Source organism: Heloderma suspectum, chromosome 4 (genome assembly GCF_057233095.1).
Source record: "Heloderma suspectum isolate Gila_16-S chromosome 4, 16-S_ref, whole genome shotgun sequence".
Lineage (NCBI taxonomy): Eukaryota > Metazoa > Chordata > Lepidosauria > Squamata > Helodermatidae > Heloderma > Heloderma suspectum.
In genome coordinates, this window is record NC_139461.1 from 174158262 (window position 1) to 174173503 (window position 15242).

The 15242-nt window shown below is 46.2% G+C and overlaps 1 long non-coding RNA gene across 1 annotated transcript in view; it reads right to left on the bottom strand.

Annotated features, from left to right (window-relative positions):
* Positions 1-13277, bottom strand: part of LOC146347782 (uncharacterized) — a 28484-nt gene extending 15207 nt beyond the window's left edge. Inside the window, exon 1 of the long non-coding RNA XR_014789894.1 lies at positions 12955-13277. This is a non-coding gene — a long non-coding RNA (uncharacterized LOC146347782). The remainder of the gene's footprint in view (positions 1-12954) is intronic.
* Between the last annotated feature and the right edge of the window lie 1965 nt (positions 13278-15242).

Genomic DNA, 15242 nt, shown 5'->3' on the forward strand with positions numbered 1-15242 from the left:
TGATTAAAAGGGCATTTATAAGAAATTATAGTTAAAAAGAGTTCTTTACCAACTTTAGATATGTTGAAAGGGCTGCCTGATCACATTAGCTATTACCGTATTTTCTCCATTTTCCAGGTGGTTGAACCTCGGAGCAAAACTTTTCCAGCAGTTTTTCAGGTTGTTTTCTGGATCAACTCACTCTTCCCCTGTCAATACTTAGATCTTATTGGGTAAAACTATAAAAACAATGGCTATTCGATATATCTATGTCTATGTCTATATCCACATCCATGTCTATATCTATATCAATGTCTATCTCTATATATCAAAGCCAGTTCCCAGCATCACATGCTTTGCTGTTGTCTTGAAGAAACAGGAACAGAGTGGATCTATGTCAGCCTTCCCCAACCTGGTACCTTCTAGATGTGTTGCAGTGCAACTTCAATCAGTTCCAGCCAGCCGGCCAATTAAATGCATTCTCCATTGAGCAACAGTAAATATCACATTGAGCTTCTCTACACAAGCTATTGGTTGGCCACTCACGGAACTTTGTGGGTCCTTTACATGATGTCATCAACCTCTAGGATGTCTCCCATGCTTTCCCCCCTTTATCTCCCCTTTATCCTGCTTTCAAACAGATCGGAAATAAGCTGTAATAAAATGTAATGGTGCAATATCGGCAGTGTGTAATGCCGACATCGTGCTATAATTCAGCCACTGGATGGTGCTGTTTCATTGAACATATAAGCATTGAAGGGAAGGTTCCGATTCCAAATCACATGTTCACCATCTAAAGGACCCCATCATAAACCCGGAAAGACTCGAGAAGAAGAAAGCACCAGTAAGGATGTGGGATTTTTTGCTGATGTTAATTGTTAGTTTATTTATTTATCACTTATGAAGCGCCTAACATTTTCTAAGTTCTGTATAGAGTTAAAAGATAAGACAGCCCTGGTCTACAGGCTCACAACCTAATAGATATGATACAAAAGCAAAAAGGAATGAGGAGGGAAGAGGAAAGCAAGCACTGGAGCAGAGTTCTTTCTAGCAGGGAGGAAGAAACAAGAACCCTGCAGCTGGTCTTTCTCCGGCCCATGGCTGGGGCCAGGCCTGTCTTCCCGTTGCCATGATGTTCTTCCTGGGAGGCAGCGAGTGCAACTTGGGAATAGCCCTTGGTCCCAATGTCCTTGTATTAATATGTTATAGCTCTAAGAACATCCAAGCGTTATGTTGTTCACATGGGTACATGTTCCCCAATAGTCAAGATGCTGCTACAATACCTGTTCACATTTAATCAGAGCTGAATCTTCTTACACTTCCCATGAATGCCAGCATGAATTCATACATGGCTTAGATCTGTCCTGGCAAGTTTGCCAGCCAATTTCCGTTCTATTTTTCCCCCCAAGTCAGGAAACAGAAAGTTGAAACAGCTGCATGCAGCGAGGGCTGCTGTTTTTTTGTCAAGGGGAGAACAGGAAATCAGAGCTGCCCTGAGCTACTGGAGCCATCTGCAGGGCTGCAAGCAGAAGACGGTGAGCACCTATTTCATTAGCTGTCCCAAATCCACTGTCATGTGGCTGGCCAGGGGTCCTTGATTTTTACAGAGTTTCTTCTTCATCATAGCAGCACAGAATTAGAGCTAGCCACCCACTCACACACAGACATAAAGAACTCGGTGTGTGAGAATGCACAGGTCGTGGTGGGCTGTCCGATAACCTGCCATGCAGTGCCTGCTTCAGGCTTTGGGGGTCCCTTGGGCAACATGTCCTCAGAGGCCATGCCGCCTCCTGGCTGCTCTTTCCACTGCCCATTCATTTGCCTTCTCCCTTTGGCTCCAAACCACATGGATGCTCTGAGGAAGAAGGCAAGGGGAGGGGAGGCTGCTCCTTCTTCTCCATGTTCCTGTCACTTGCTTAGAGGGAACAGCCAGCAACAGCAAGGACGAGGAGCGGCTGAACCAGAGAGCTCCACGGTTTGGCAGTCGGACCCTTGAAGGGGTGTGGGCCTTGGCAGATGCCCAATTGTGCCAATCCTTGGTGCCAGCCTTGCTTCCATCCCCATGTTTGAGGATACGTGTGTGTGTTTAACTTTGACACTGGCTGGCCTACCTACTGGGTAGACTGAGGGTTTCTAGCTCTCAAGCACTGGATATTTAGGAGGAACTCACATGTGAGGCCTCCTGCATCATGCTTGGGTTGCTGTTCGATACCCCCATTTCCTAGTTTGTGGCAGTGTGGGTGGTGATTGACTACAGAAAGCCTATTGTGGTTACTTGGCCACCTCAGGACAAGCTCCCACACCACCTGCAAAACTTCTGCGATGAGTTTTCTTCACCATCTCTCCCTCCGAGCAGACAAAAGAGCATGTGACAGTAATAGCAACTAACAAATCCTAAAAGGTAAGGGACGTGCCATAAGACAGAAGAGGTCTGGGGCTTTTGTGAAGGGCTACAGCATATCATTTGTACACTATCTACTTGGGAATGTCAGAGAAATCCTCAACGGAACCAAATGAGTTTGGATTGTCATGGTTTCCACCACAGACCATCTTTCCCCTGTTGGGCAGATTCCGCTGACTTGTGGACCATTTTTCTAACTTTCCCAAATTTTGTGCAAATTTCATCATAGAAAAATACATAAAATTTAAAAAACCACCAAAAAAATGTGCATTTCCCCTATAGGCTAAAGTGTGAAAATGCACATTTGGGGGGAATTTGCACATTTTCGCATGTGCAAATTTGCACAAATTTGGAAACAAAAGAAAATCTGATTCTGTCAGTAGTTGGACAATGGAATGAAAGGTGCATGACACTCCGTGAAACACAGACAGAACAGATTTTACACAATCTGTACCTCCCTATATTTAGTACAGGCATCTAGATAAATAGGTCAGTAATTAATAACTTAATAAAAAATCAATATAAGCATGAATAAATAAGGCATTATTGTGATTATCATCACGATAGTTATTATATTTATTATGGCTAGCTTTTTCCTAGACCTTGATAGAAACATCCAAGTGAAGATGGGTAGGATTGTGCTTCAAGAAGCCTGAAAGCAGAGCTGACGTAAGGGATATGATTAGGGGCAGCCTGACCCTATGAGTTCAGTTGACTTACGCACACGTAAATGTGCATAGGACTGCAGCCAGAATCGAGGGCAGTTCCTCCCGGCTCTTGCCCATACCTGTCTAAAGTAATAGCTGATTGGTATTGTCCCAGAACCACCATATGCTCTAATGTCTACCACCATCACAATTTTAGGTGGCATGTTGTGCAGAATTTCTGGCTACCCATGCACAGTGCCATCTCCAGGTTTCTGAGGACCCTTGAGCAAGACACCCCTAATGGGCCCCCTCCCTTAGCGAGCTTGCCTACTCCCCAGCATTGTCACTAATTGCTCTTGCCCCTCCTCCTCTTTCTCACCATCGCTCCCACTTGCTTGCTTGACAGGCAGCAAGCCAAGGAGCAAGCAGGCCATGGCATCTACTACTCCTCTTTCTCACCACCACTGTTGCCTGGGTCAGAGGAAGAGGCAGGTGAACAAGCAGATTGCAGTGGTGAAGAGGAGGAGCAACGCCAAGGGGCTTTTGTCAGTGTGCCCCTGATGGGGTGTGGGCCCTTGGCAGGTGCCCAACCATGCCCACTCTTGACACCAGCCCTGACCATGCAACCCAGTATCCTTGAGGCTGAGAACCATGTTTTAATGGTAGCAATGACAAATGCAGGGAGAGGGAGGGAGGGAGGGAGTGGCAAATGTTGCTGTCAGAGAGGCACGCAAGCCTTTGTACACAACTGCATGATGTCTGGTGTGTTCCAAACTCAGAAACAGGTGTCTCTGACCATGGCAAGTATGCTAACATCACGCCACATGGAAACTGGCAGAGTTCTCTATTAATGTGTAGAGGTCTCCTGGGTACTGAATGTAGGGCATGGCTGGGAGCATTGAGCCCCTGGCATCCCAATGTGACTGGAGCAGCCTTATTAAAATATGAGCTCACTGTGTCAGATTGAAGCTGTATTCAGTTCAGGGTAGACTTCATGAGCAGTGTAGTCAAGTTTCTAAAAAGAAAAAGGTTGTTTTTCCTTCTCCCACAAAGGATCTGTATTGATTGCACTAAAGATCATTAGGCTGTGTTTGTTTTCCAATATTTATATACTGCTTTTCTGTAGAAAAAATAATAATCAAGATGGTTAACAATAGGGATGGGCAGATTCCCTACCTGCTGCTCCGGGGAGAATCCACCTGTGGGGGGGAGGCAATCTGTTCCTCCCCCCGGAATCTTGGCCGGCCGGCTCTGCTCCACAACGATTCTGCCGAGTCGCTAGCCATTTACTGCTGCATTTACCTTAATCTAAGACCTTTACGACCATAAATGGCATAGTGGACGCCATGTCCATCCGGAGACAGTCCCCCTCAGCCAGCGATATGGCAATGGTGGCCGTATCACTGGCGCTCCGGAGCCAGCCAGTGGCTCTGCAGGATCGCTGCCTGCAAGGAGGATCCGACTCCTGAGGATTCCAGAGGGAGGCGGAGGTAGGTGCTCCGTTCCATCACGGCTCCGTTCCGTCATGGACTTCTTTAGAATCCGGCCTCACTGGGGTCTGTGGCGGAATTCTCCACCATCCCTAGTTAACAAAACACCTAGTTTTAGTTATCTTTTCCATTCAATGCCAAGGGGACAGTGAGAAACCTTAATCAGCATTTGGATGCTGTAATGGGCTGGATGTGGACTAAACATTTAATCCAGACAAGTGCTAAGTGCTTCACTTGCCCTGTGCCCTCCCCAATGGGGGAAGGATGAAGCCATCCTGACCGAGGGATAGGTATGTGTGAACCCACCCCTGTCCGGGTTCTCTGGGCACCCACCCAGCCCCTGCCCCCACTCGCCGGTCCCTGGACTGTGCTTGAGCCCCTCCCATGCTCGGTGAGTGGTCTGCACTCATCCTGACAGTTTCATCAAGCTCTGCAGGTGCCATTTTTTGAAAAATAAAATGGCAATTGAAAAAATGTGCGTATTTGCATGTGCATGAAAAAGTGTATTTTTGTGAATGCGCATATTTGCATATATGCAAAAATGCACATTTTGTGAATACACATATTTCTGTATATGCAAAATGCGCATTTTTGCAAATGCACATATTCACATATGTGTGTTAATATGTGCATTCGTGAAAATACGAATTTTCATGCATGCTGTCAGGAGCACCCTACCTGCCTCTTGCAGTCCCCTCCAATAGCCAACTCAGGACACAGACAACAAGGATTCTTTCCAAGGCTTTATTCCTTTAGGACTCTTTCAGATACTAATCACTAGTGACTAAGCAAGGAACAGCACTGGGGTAGATAGCAGAGTAGCCTAAGCTCCAGGTAAGGCAGTTGGTCCCCATTTGAAGGAGAACCACGGCAAGACTCTGAACTTATGGGCTATGGAGAGTTCCTCCCTCTTTCCCTTGGGTCCTCGGGATGCGACTGCTGTTTGAGCACCAAACGAGTGGAGTGCCTCCTTTCTGCGCCCTCCATCTGGCGCCGCTCCCTACGTCTGCGCCGAGCGTCCAGCAAGCCCCCCTCCAGTGTGCTCTCTCACTGCCAGAGTCACTATCTCTCCCAGGAATGCTGGCAGGAGGAATCTCTGCCAGCTGCTGTGCTTGTGAGAGATGAGCAAGCTCCTCTCCCACGGATTGCTGTTCTTCTTCAGAATCAGAACTGCTCTGGGGCTGTATGGGCTCAGTTTCCACCCTGACACATATGCAAATATGTGCATTTCTGCAATCACCATTTCATTTTTCAAAAAATGGTGACCGTGGAGCTTGACAAAGCCACTGGGGTAAGTGTGGGCTGCTCGCCGAGTGTTGGCAGGAGGCGAGTGGGGCCAGAGGCTCAGTGAGCAGGGCACGGGGGTGCGGGCAGGGGTGGTTCCGTCCGATTCCTGGATGGAATCGGGCACCTGCACCATCCCTACTGAGGGATGTCAGAGAAATCTGCAATGCAATCAAATGACTTTGGATTTCTGTGAATCTGCTCTGCAGATTCTGCAGCAGACCGGCTTTTCCAGAGTTGCATGGATTCTGCAGACTCGTGGGCCAATTTTTTTACTTTCAGAATTTTACGGAAATTTAGTCATAGAAAGATAGGTAAATTAAAAAAAAAACAACACTGGCCCAAAATGTGAATTTCTCCCATAGGCTAAAGCATGAAAATGCGCATTTTGGGAGGATTTGTTCATGGGGGGGATTTGCACATTTTCGCCACCGAATTCACACAAATGTGAATTTGCACAAATTCAAGATATTGGAAAAATCCGATTCTGTCAGTGAGTGGACAGTGGAATGCAAGGCATCTGACAATCCATGAAACACAGACAGAAGAGATTTTACAAAATTTGTACATCCCTACCCAGACCACAGCACAGGCTGGACGGAGTCCACCCACCACCTTGGCCAAATAGACTTTGGTGCATGTGGGCTTTCTCTGGCTGGGGAAGGCCTGTGCACACTGAAGATGGGACCCTGGCTGAGACACCAGGTAGAGAGGTGCTCCTCCACCCGTCACCTCAGCTGGGGAGGAGGGAAGCCGGCTCAGTCCTCTTCCCTTCTCTGTCAGAAGAGTGCAGGGGACTGAGCCGGCCTGGCTGTGCTCCTCCCTGTGTTCCCCACTAAGGAAAGCCCAGGAGAAATGAAGCAGGCTCCCTGGCCATAGTGCTGGCTGGGGATCTGGGGATGTCATGGATGAGCCTGCCCCTGACATCTTCCAGCCCATGGGGGTTCTGTGTGGTGGCAGTCTGGCCCCAGACCCCAAACAGTTCCCCACCCTTGGCTTAGGGCTGTATCGATGAAGACCAGCACTTTCAACTGGGCCCAGAAATGCACCGGTAACCAGTCTAACCAGTACAAAATTGGTGAGGCATGTTCCGATCACCTGCCACGCCCCACCCCTGCAGAATCAGGCAGCCACATTCTGTCCCAGGGGAAGTTTCAGGACCCTGTTCAAAGGCAGCCCCAGTTCAACATGCTGGTTTTGACCTTTAAAGCTCTAAGTGGCCTTGGGTCCAGAGTATCTAAAGGATCACCTACTCCCATATGATCCTGCCTCCCAGCTGAGTTCTTCACTAGCTCTGGGTTTCCTCAGTGTCATCCATGCTTTGGAATTCATTTCCCTGAGAGGCACGTTTGGGCTCTTCACTTGCCTTTCAGTGCATGGTGTAAACCATCGCCTTCTTCTGTGTGTGTGTGTGTGTGTTTTAAATAATTGACTTTTCACAGCCCCTGATGGGAAAATAACTCCTGTTAGTTTTGAGATTTTAGTATTTTATCATTTCATTTTTATTTAATTCATTGTATTGTGTTTATTATTTTCTGCTCTGCTTATGTATTTCATTCATGTACACCACTCTGGTGGCCTTCGGGCTGAAAAGCAATATACAAATGAACTTTTACTGAGAGGGAGAACAATCCAATGGTCCCGGGAGAGTGTACCAGGGACCATACGATCCTTCGGGGTTCCCCATCCAAGGCCATACACACTGCTATGACCTCAGAAGGGGGAGTCTGGTATCTGATCCCTCATCCACCCCCTTCCACCTGCTGCAGAAAGAACCACACCAGCTGTTTTTCGGGGTCACAAATGCCGCCTCAGAGGGAAGGGGGCATTCTGGTGAGCGGACAGTGGAGGGTAGAGGAGAGGCCAGGATACGAGGAATCCTATCGCCTCTCCAACCCTCACCCCCACCTCCACCAGTGCGCCCTCTCTATATGGGCTCAGAGGCCCGTCTATGGAAAAAAAACAAACACAAAAGACGGAGAGGCAAAATCATCTCTGTCTTCCTACCACCTTTCTGGCCGCAGCTTAGTAGGTGATTGGATACACAGAAGCCTCCAGAGTTGGAGGCTTCTTTCTCATGAGGGGGCAACCCACAGGCCTGCGCCCTTACTTACTTATTCTGACTGACTAACTCTCATGATGTCATCACATTGTGAGTTTCCCCACCTCCATTCACTCCTCATCACTGGCTGCTGCTGGCAGAGCAACTTACAAAATAATGAAATCCTTTTAATTTCACTTACGAGCCAGACGCTGTTTGTGGCTGTGCCAGGCCTGTCCTCTGCCTGTGCCAGAGGACTAGGGGGAGGGAACCCATCCCCATTTACGCTGGCTGTGCAGAGGCAGTGAGAGACTGGTGCAGCTACTCCCTCCTGCAAAAGCTGTGTGTGGAATGAAAAATGGGCCCAGCCCTTTCTCCTTGGCCAGCTGGTACATGCAGAAGACCTGTGGGAGAGGCAGGATCCTGTTCAACCTCATGTGTGGCTCTGGAGAAGCCAAGAGGCAGTGCAAAGGATGAGTGTTCCCTTCCGTTCCTAGTACAGTCACTGCTAGGGGTGTATGAGAATTTTGTTTTTGCTTGCAAGACACGTGAACATGCCCTGTTTGAAGCTCCACATGCAAGCACAAGCACGTCTGCTGAAAATATCCGCAAATTGTCGAATGTGTGCTCGCGTTCATCTCCTTCCCAATTCCCAGTTCGATTTGCAAAATTTCCTCAATAGACTGAATCAGCCCCGCTTTAGCCTATGGAGGAAATTTGTGCAAATTGGGGGAGATTTCTGTCAAATCTCCCGTTTGAGCACTGCTCACTTTGCGCAAGTTTCCCGTTTGCGCATAGCGAACAGCAATCACAAATGCGAATAGGAATCAGCCACGAGATGAGCAGTGAGACAATGTTCAGAAAATCCTACTGATCAGGAACCTTGCTCATTTGCCCATCCCTATTCTCCGCAATTTACAGAGAACACTGAGGGGTGGGGTGGAGCAGCCCTGGCAACCTGGCCAGTGGATCTGGGGAACTCTGAATATCATGACCTGTGGGGCAGATGATGCTAAATATTACAGAAGAGATGGGGAGAACTTCTCACAAGGAAGTCACTTCCAGTGGCTATGTAAAGTTCAGTTCAGTTTATATCTTCCCCACCATGCCTACAAGGTTGTATACATTGACCTCAGAACCAGCCAGAACTCTCATGGGCTATCCAAGGTGATGACCCTAAATTTGGGGGTGGAGTTCAGCACCTTGGATAGCTCCTTTAGGGCTCTGGCTGGTTCTGACTGAAACCCAGAATGGATTCACAGCCCCACCGCAATCAGAGCCACCAGCCTCCACTGTCCAGTAGGGATATTATATACTGACACAAGTTTGTAAAGATTTTCTCTCGCTGTCTCTTGCCTGTTTCTTCTTGAGGTTCTTTCTGTCCTTCTATTTTCCTGACATCCCCAATCTGTAGCACTGGAGTCAGAAAAAGAAAAACCCTGGACATGTTCACATCCAGTCTCCCCCAGCTGTGAGTCAGAAGTAAGGTTACCAGCCTTTTTTGAACAAAGCCTCGGTGACTCATGAATTCAGCTTCAGACGGCAGGTGTGTTTATCAGCCTCTTTCGTATTTAACACCTGATGCAATAGCTATAATAGGTAATGAGCTTCCCCACCAACCTTTGAAATTATTGCTGGTGTTTTTTGCCTTTTATTGGGCTGGGGGATCAAAACATTAATTATTACTAATATCTCATTTTAGTTTATTGTCATTGGATGAAATAGCAAAAGTTAAACATGAGCCAAAATTACTATTTTGCCTGTTGGAATGCTTCTGACTGCTGCCTTTGGCTGATTAATATGCTTGTATAAAAGAGAGAGAGAGAGAGAGAGAGAGAGAGAGATCTTTACAAACTTGTGTCAGTATAATGATATCCCTACTGGACAGTGGAGGCTGGTGGCTCTGATTGCGGTGGGGCTGTGAATCCATTCTGGGTTTCAGGCAGAACGAGGCAGAACTCTAAAGGAGCTATCCAAGGGGCTGAACCCTATTGCCAAAATAGGTTCAGCACTTTGGATAGCTCCATTAGAGTTCTGGCTGGTTCTGACTGAAACCTAGGATGGATTCACAGCCCCACTGAAATTGAAGCACTAGCTTCCACTGCTACTGGGTCAGACCAAGACTCTATTTCAGCATTTCCTCCAGCAGCCAGCCAGAAGCACCTGGGAAGCTCACAAAGAGCAGGCAACAGTCCCTCAACCTGGTTCTTTGGTCCCAGCATTTGGTATTCAGTGGCATACTGCTTTGGAACATGAAAGTTCCATTTAGCCATTGATACACCTGACCTCCATGAATATAATGAATTAAAACAACAACAGTGAATAACACATCTTTTGGTGCATTTTATATATTAATTGTGTTGTGTGATGAAGTACTTTACTTTGACTGTACCAGAACCTATTGCAAATAACTTGTATGCACTTCAGGCATTATGAGTGACGTTGAAAAATACCCATTTTGGTTTTTAATTTTGATTTCATTTTGGTTCATTTCAAAATGGTAAGGTTTGCATCCTTTGAAAAAGATTAACTATCAAACCACATTAGGAATAAAGGATACACACACACACACACACACACACACTTTTTAAACTTTTGCTGTTTCATCCAACAATGGTTTGTTGTTGTGTTTGTTGTTACCCTTCACACTCTTTACAATAGTTTGATCCCTCTTGTTGCATCAGTTGCAAAACAAGCCTAGTTTGTGGTCATGTCAAATTGTGTTCTTGGCAGAGTATTTGGATGCAAACAAAACATTTGGATGCATGGACTCAGCATATTAATGTTGATCATGCCTTGTCCCTTGCTTTCTCCATTGATCTCACCAGCTGCGACACCAAGACCTGAAACTGCAGTACATCATCCAAATGAAATGGACTTTGCTTGGAAATCTAAGGCTAAGTGGAAGCATTATTTCACTGGTGTGGACATACGCTTCAAACTGGGACCAATCTCCACAGCAAAGCAGGAGCTAACCAAACAGAAAACTGTGCATTGTAGCTCAGTCAATTGCCACTGGGCCATAAAATATATTCCAGTGTGCATGGTTCCCTGCCTAACTCTTGGGTATAGACTGCTGGAGTTGAGCAGATGACCCCAGTGAACAGGGTCTCCACTGCATGATGTTTCAAATTTCAGCAGTCCCACTGGGAACCAGATTTATGGGAACAGTCCACCTTCCCCTATAGACGACCATTAAGATACTCAGAGGAGGCCTTACTGGTCATTCTATGTGATATCTAGAAAGCAGGCCTTCTCAGTAGTGGCACCCATCCTCTGAAACCCCCTCCGTTGTATGGTTCGGAAGGCAGAAAATGTGGTGAGTTTTAAATGCCTCCTGAAAAATGCCAATTTATGCAAGCTTTCCCTGGCTTGTAACCGATATCGTGATGTTGCTCTATTTGGTTGTTTTTCTACTGTTGTTGTTTTCATTGTTTCTGTTTAGTTTTCTTGTACCTGTATTGCTTGTTAATTGAGTATTTTAATAATGATTTTTCCTTTGCATGTAAACCACTTAGAGATTTTGTTATATCAAGCACAGGTATATACAATACATATATACAACTATCATAAAATAAATAAATAATTTACAAAACAGCTCAGTCACTCTCTCATATGCTTAGTCTTTCTGTGATGGAGCAGCAATGTTAATCATTTTTTAAAATATGCCCTTCCTTGTGATGCCTATCTGAATGGAACAAAACCATTTACAGATACTGATGTATTTAATTGGCTTTTTAGATCACTTCAAAGTTTAAGAACAACCTGTAATAATGAACCCATGTATTGATATTGACCATGTTCAACAACTGGAACCTGATCAGCATTTTCATTTGCCTTCATATGAATTTTTCAACAGAACTAATTAAAGCTGTCTTTATACAGGATTATGTGATATCATGTAAGCCATAAGAGAACTTTACTTTAATTACAGGTTGTACAGTAATACCCTGAGCTGTATTTTCAGGCAATGCTAACGAAGCAAAGGCAACATCAGTTCCATTGTATGCAGATTTCCTTTTTGTTCTTTTCCTTAAGTCTCTGTTAAACTGACATGGCGTCATCAAAAGGCTCTCTGGAACTGCAGTCTGGATAAAGTGCTGAGATGAATTCCCCGTGGGAAATCCCTACTACTCCTCAGAGAACTACAGTTCCCTTCACTGAGGAAATGGCTCTTAAACCAGTTTAGGTCTGTAGTGTATCTCCGCTAGATACAGTTCTACTCTTATTAGTGAAATTTGACTTTCCTGGGCTAAAAATAATCCTGCATTGCCCCAAACCCAGAAATAGAGTCCAAATCTAGCTGTGACTACATAGGCCACCCTTGACTCCCAGAAGATTAAGAACAAAGGGAAAGCCCTGCTGGATCAGGCCAAAGGATCAGTTCCCACAGTAGCCAACCAGATACTACGGGAAGCCCACAAGCAAGTCAAGAGTGCAATAGCATCCCCCTACTCGTGTTCTCCAGCAACTGGTACTGAGAGGCACACTGCCTCTGATACGGAAGGTAATATATAGCCACCGTAATTAATAGCCCTTGATAGCTCCATCTTCCATGAATATGTCTAACCTTCTTTTAAAGACAACCAAGTTGGGAGCCATCACTATGTCCTGTGGTAGCAAATTTCACAGTTTCTGTGAAATTTATGCACTGTGTGGAGAAGTGCTTCTTTTATCTATCCTGAATCTCCCACCACTCAGCGTCATTGGATGATCCTGGGTTCCGGAATTATGAAAGATTACTCCCATGAGGGCCAGCCATCCTATGAAGCCAGGTGAATCCCCTGCCTCAGGCTGCAGACAGAGAAGGTAGCAAATTTCTCCATCTCACCCCCTGCCAAGTGGGCTCCCTGCCACCACAGGTGGGCAGGCACTTCAAAGACCCTTGCTGGCCACTCTCCCACTGTGGAAAATGCTGCAGCAGGAAAGCAAGTGGTGCAGCTCTGCAGAGTGGCTGGCCCACTGCCTTGCTCTGAGAAGTCCTCAGCATGCTGTCTCCATGCCTATGTGCCCTGCCTATAGACACTTTTTTGCCAGTTACACTCAAGCCTCTCTTTAAATTCTTTATTGAACACTATCTTTCAATGGAACAAAAAGGAAATAACAACTCACAGTCCACAGGAAATAAGGAGGTTGTCACAAATGAGGGTTCGGTCCGCTGGGAAATTATTGGTGGATAGTCTCCCAGGTCTTCTGAGCCTCGTGCTTCTTTGCTGGCTAGGCCGGAAGTAAAGAAAGGCTCCTGCCCAAAGTAAACTCTTTACTAGTTCATCGCAGACTGCTAGGATCCAGCTACAGCAGGACTGGCTGGCAGATCCTTGATCTCTCCACCCACAGTATAAACATATACATTTCTTATACTTTAATAGAATACAGAGCTGGGGGCAGCACATTCAGAATGAGGCAGTGGTGTGGCTGGTGCTCCAGAGAGCTGCACCAGCTGCTCTGCTGCTGCAGCAAATGCCAGTCTTACCATCAGGCGGAGTGAGGTGGCCATCTCAGGCAGGAGCTGATATGCAGTGAGGAGCAGCAGCAAGGTGCCACACAGCCCTGCCCTGGTAACCTAAGTGAGCCTGCTGCCCTCAGGTGTGCTGTCCTGTTTCACCGCTACGAGTAAGACTGAACTGTCAGGCTAGTCAGCTTTTCTACATGGATTGGGGGGGGGGGGAGCTGGCCCTTGCCTCAGATAGCAACATATTTTGGGCCAGCCCTGACCAATGGTCTGACTTGATATAATGTGACAGCTTCACATAAGTAACCTGTTTCTAGGGAAATAGGCAAAGAAGGCCAGCGCAAACACAGAAGACCAAGTTTTTCATAGAATCATAGAAGAGCAGGGTTGGAAGGGGCCTATAAGACCATCGATTTCAATCCCTTGCTCAGTGCAGGAATCCAAGTCAGAGCATCCCTGACAGATGGCTGTCCAGCCTCGTCTTGAATGCCTCCACTGTGGGAGAGCCCACCACCTCCCTAGGGAATTGGTTCCATTGCCATATTGCTCTAACAGTCAGGAAGTTTTTCTTGATGTTCAGCAGGAATCTGGCTTCCTATAACCTAAGCTCTTTGTTCGGTGTCCTGCACTCTGGGATGATTGAGAAGAGATCCTGGCCTTCCAACCTTTTATTACAGTTGTTCTGATTTCCATCTCTACTGGGAAAAGCAGAGCTATTTTGGAGAAACATTGTGAGGGCTGCCCTATTACTCCATCTTCTAGGCAGAAACAGGAGACCTTTTCTTTAACCTTAACTGTAATTCTGTTTCTTTTTTCTTTTCTTTTTAAATGCAATCCTAATTATGAAAAATGAGTGTGAAACCAGAGCATTTAGCATCGTCTGTGAAAACCAGCCTGAGTGCTCTTTTTTTAATGAGGTACACTGGTGCTTTGGAAATGGGGACACTGAAGGAGGAAGGAGAAGGATCAATGGAATGCAGTAGCCTAAATCCCCCAAACTGTGTTAAATTGATTGGGTTTGGGTGGGGAGGATAATCTCTGGTACAAAGCCTCTAACTGTGAAGAGTATAGAGCTTGCTTTTGCAGGGTGGATCTCTGTATGGGCCTGCAACCGATCTTATTTTACGGATATACTGCTAATAGTTCAAGAGTCCATGTTTTTACTACCTGATAAAAGGTACATGTTTTCCACCCAGGTATACAAGGAAGCATGAGTCTTATGGGCATTTAGGCTACAGGGCACCCAACATAAATTTTGGTTTACATCAAAATATCTGGCTTAAACCTGTGCCATTGTGCTCCACAATACTTTTTGACAGGGCAAGGCAGACAGATCTGCCTTTAATATTCTGCTCAGACCAGTTTTGTGTTCTCACTTTCAAGGACAAAAAGGCCATATGGAGCCAAACAAAATCCTTTAACTTTGGGAAGCTGGGTGCCTTTGTCTCAGGTCTACTTTTTTCCTCACCTCAAATCACTGCAAGGAATTCCCTTTTCAGAACCAGTTCTGAAATGATTTGTTTATGTTCACATACATACATTGCCACCCATGTACATGGTGCTTTATAGACATTTATATGCAAAAAAGGACAAGTCCCAACAGTGGGGAAAAGCGGGCAGAAGGAGAGTGAGGGATAAGGGAGCGAAAGACGAGAGTAGCAAGCTGTGAATGTGAGCAAATGTAGTTACTTGCACATATTAACAGTGCAATCCTATGGATGTCTGCTCAGAAATAAATTCCACTATGGGGCTTACTCACTACCTAGTAAGTGTGCTTAGGACTGCAGCTTTAGAGGTTGGGTTGCCATGGGGTTATCTCAGTAACTAGTCTCTCTCCCAATGGGGGTGGGGTGAGATTCCCAAATGTGGATGTGTGCCCATCTGCCAGAGTGACTTCCCCAAGGCCATACAATAATGAGTCTGCTAAACTCTTTCTAGCACAGCATGT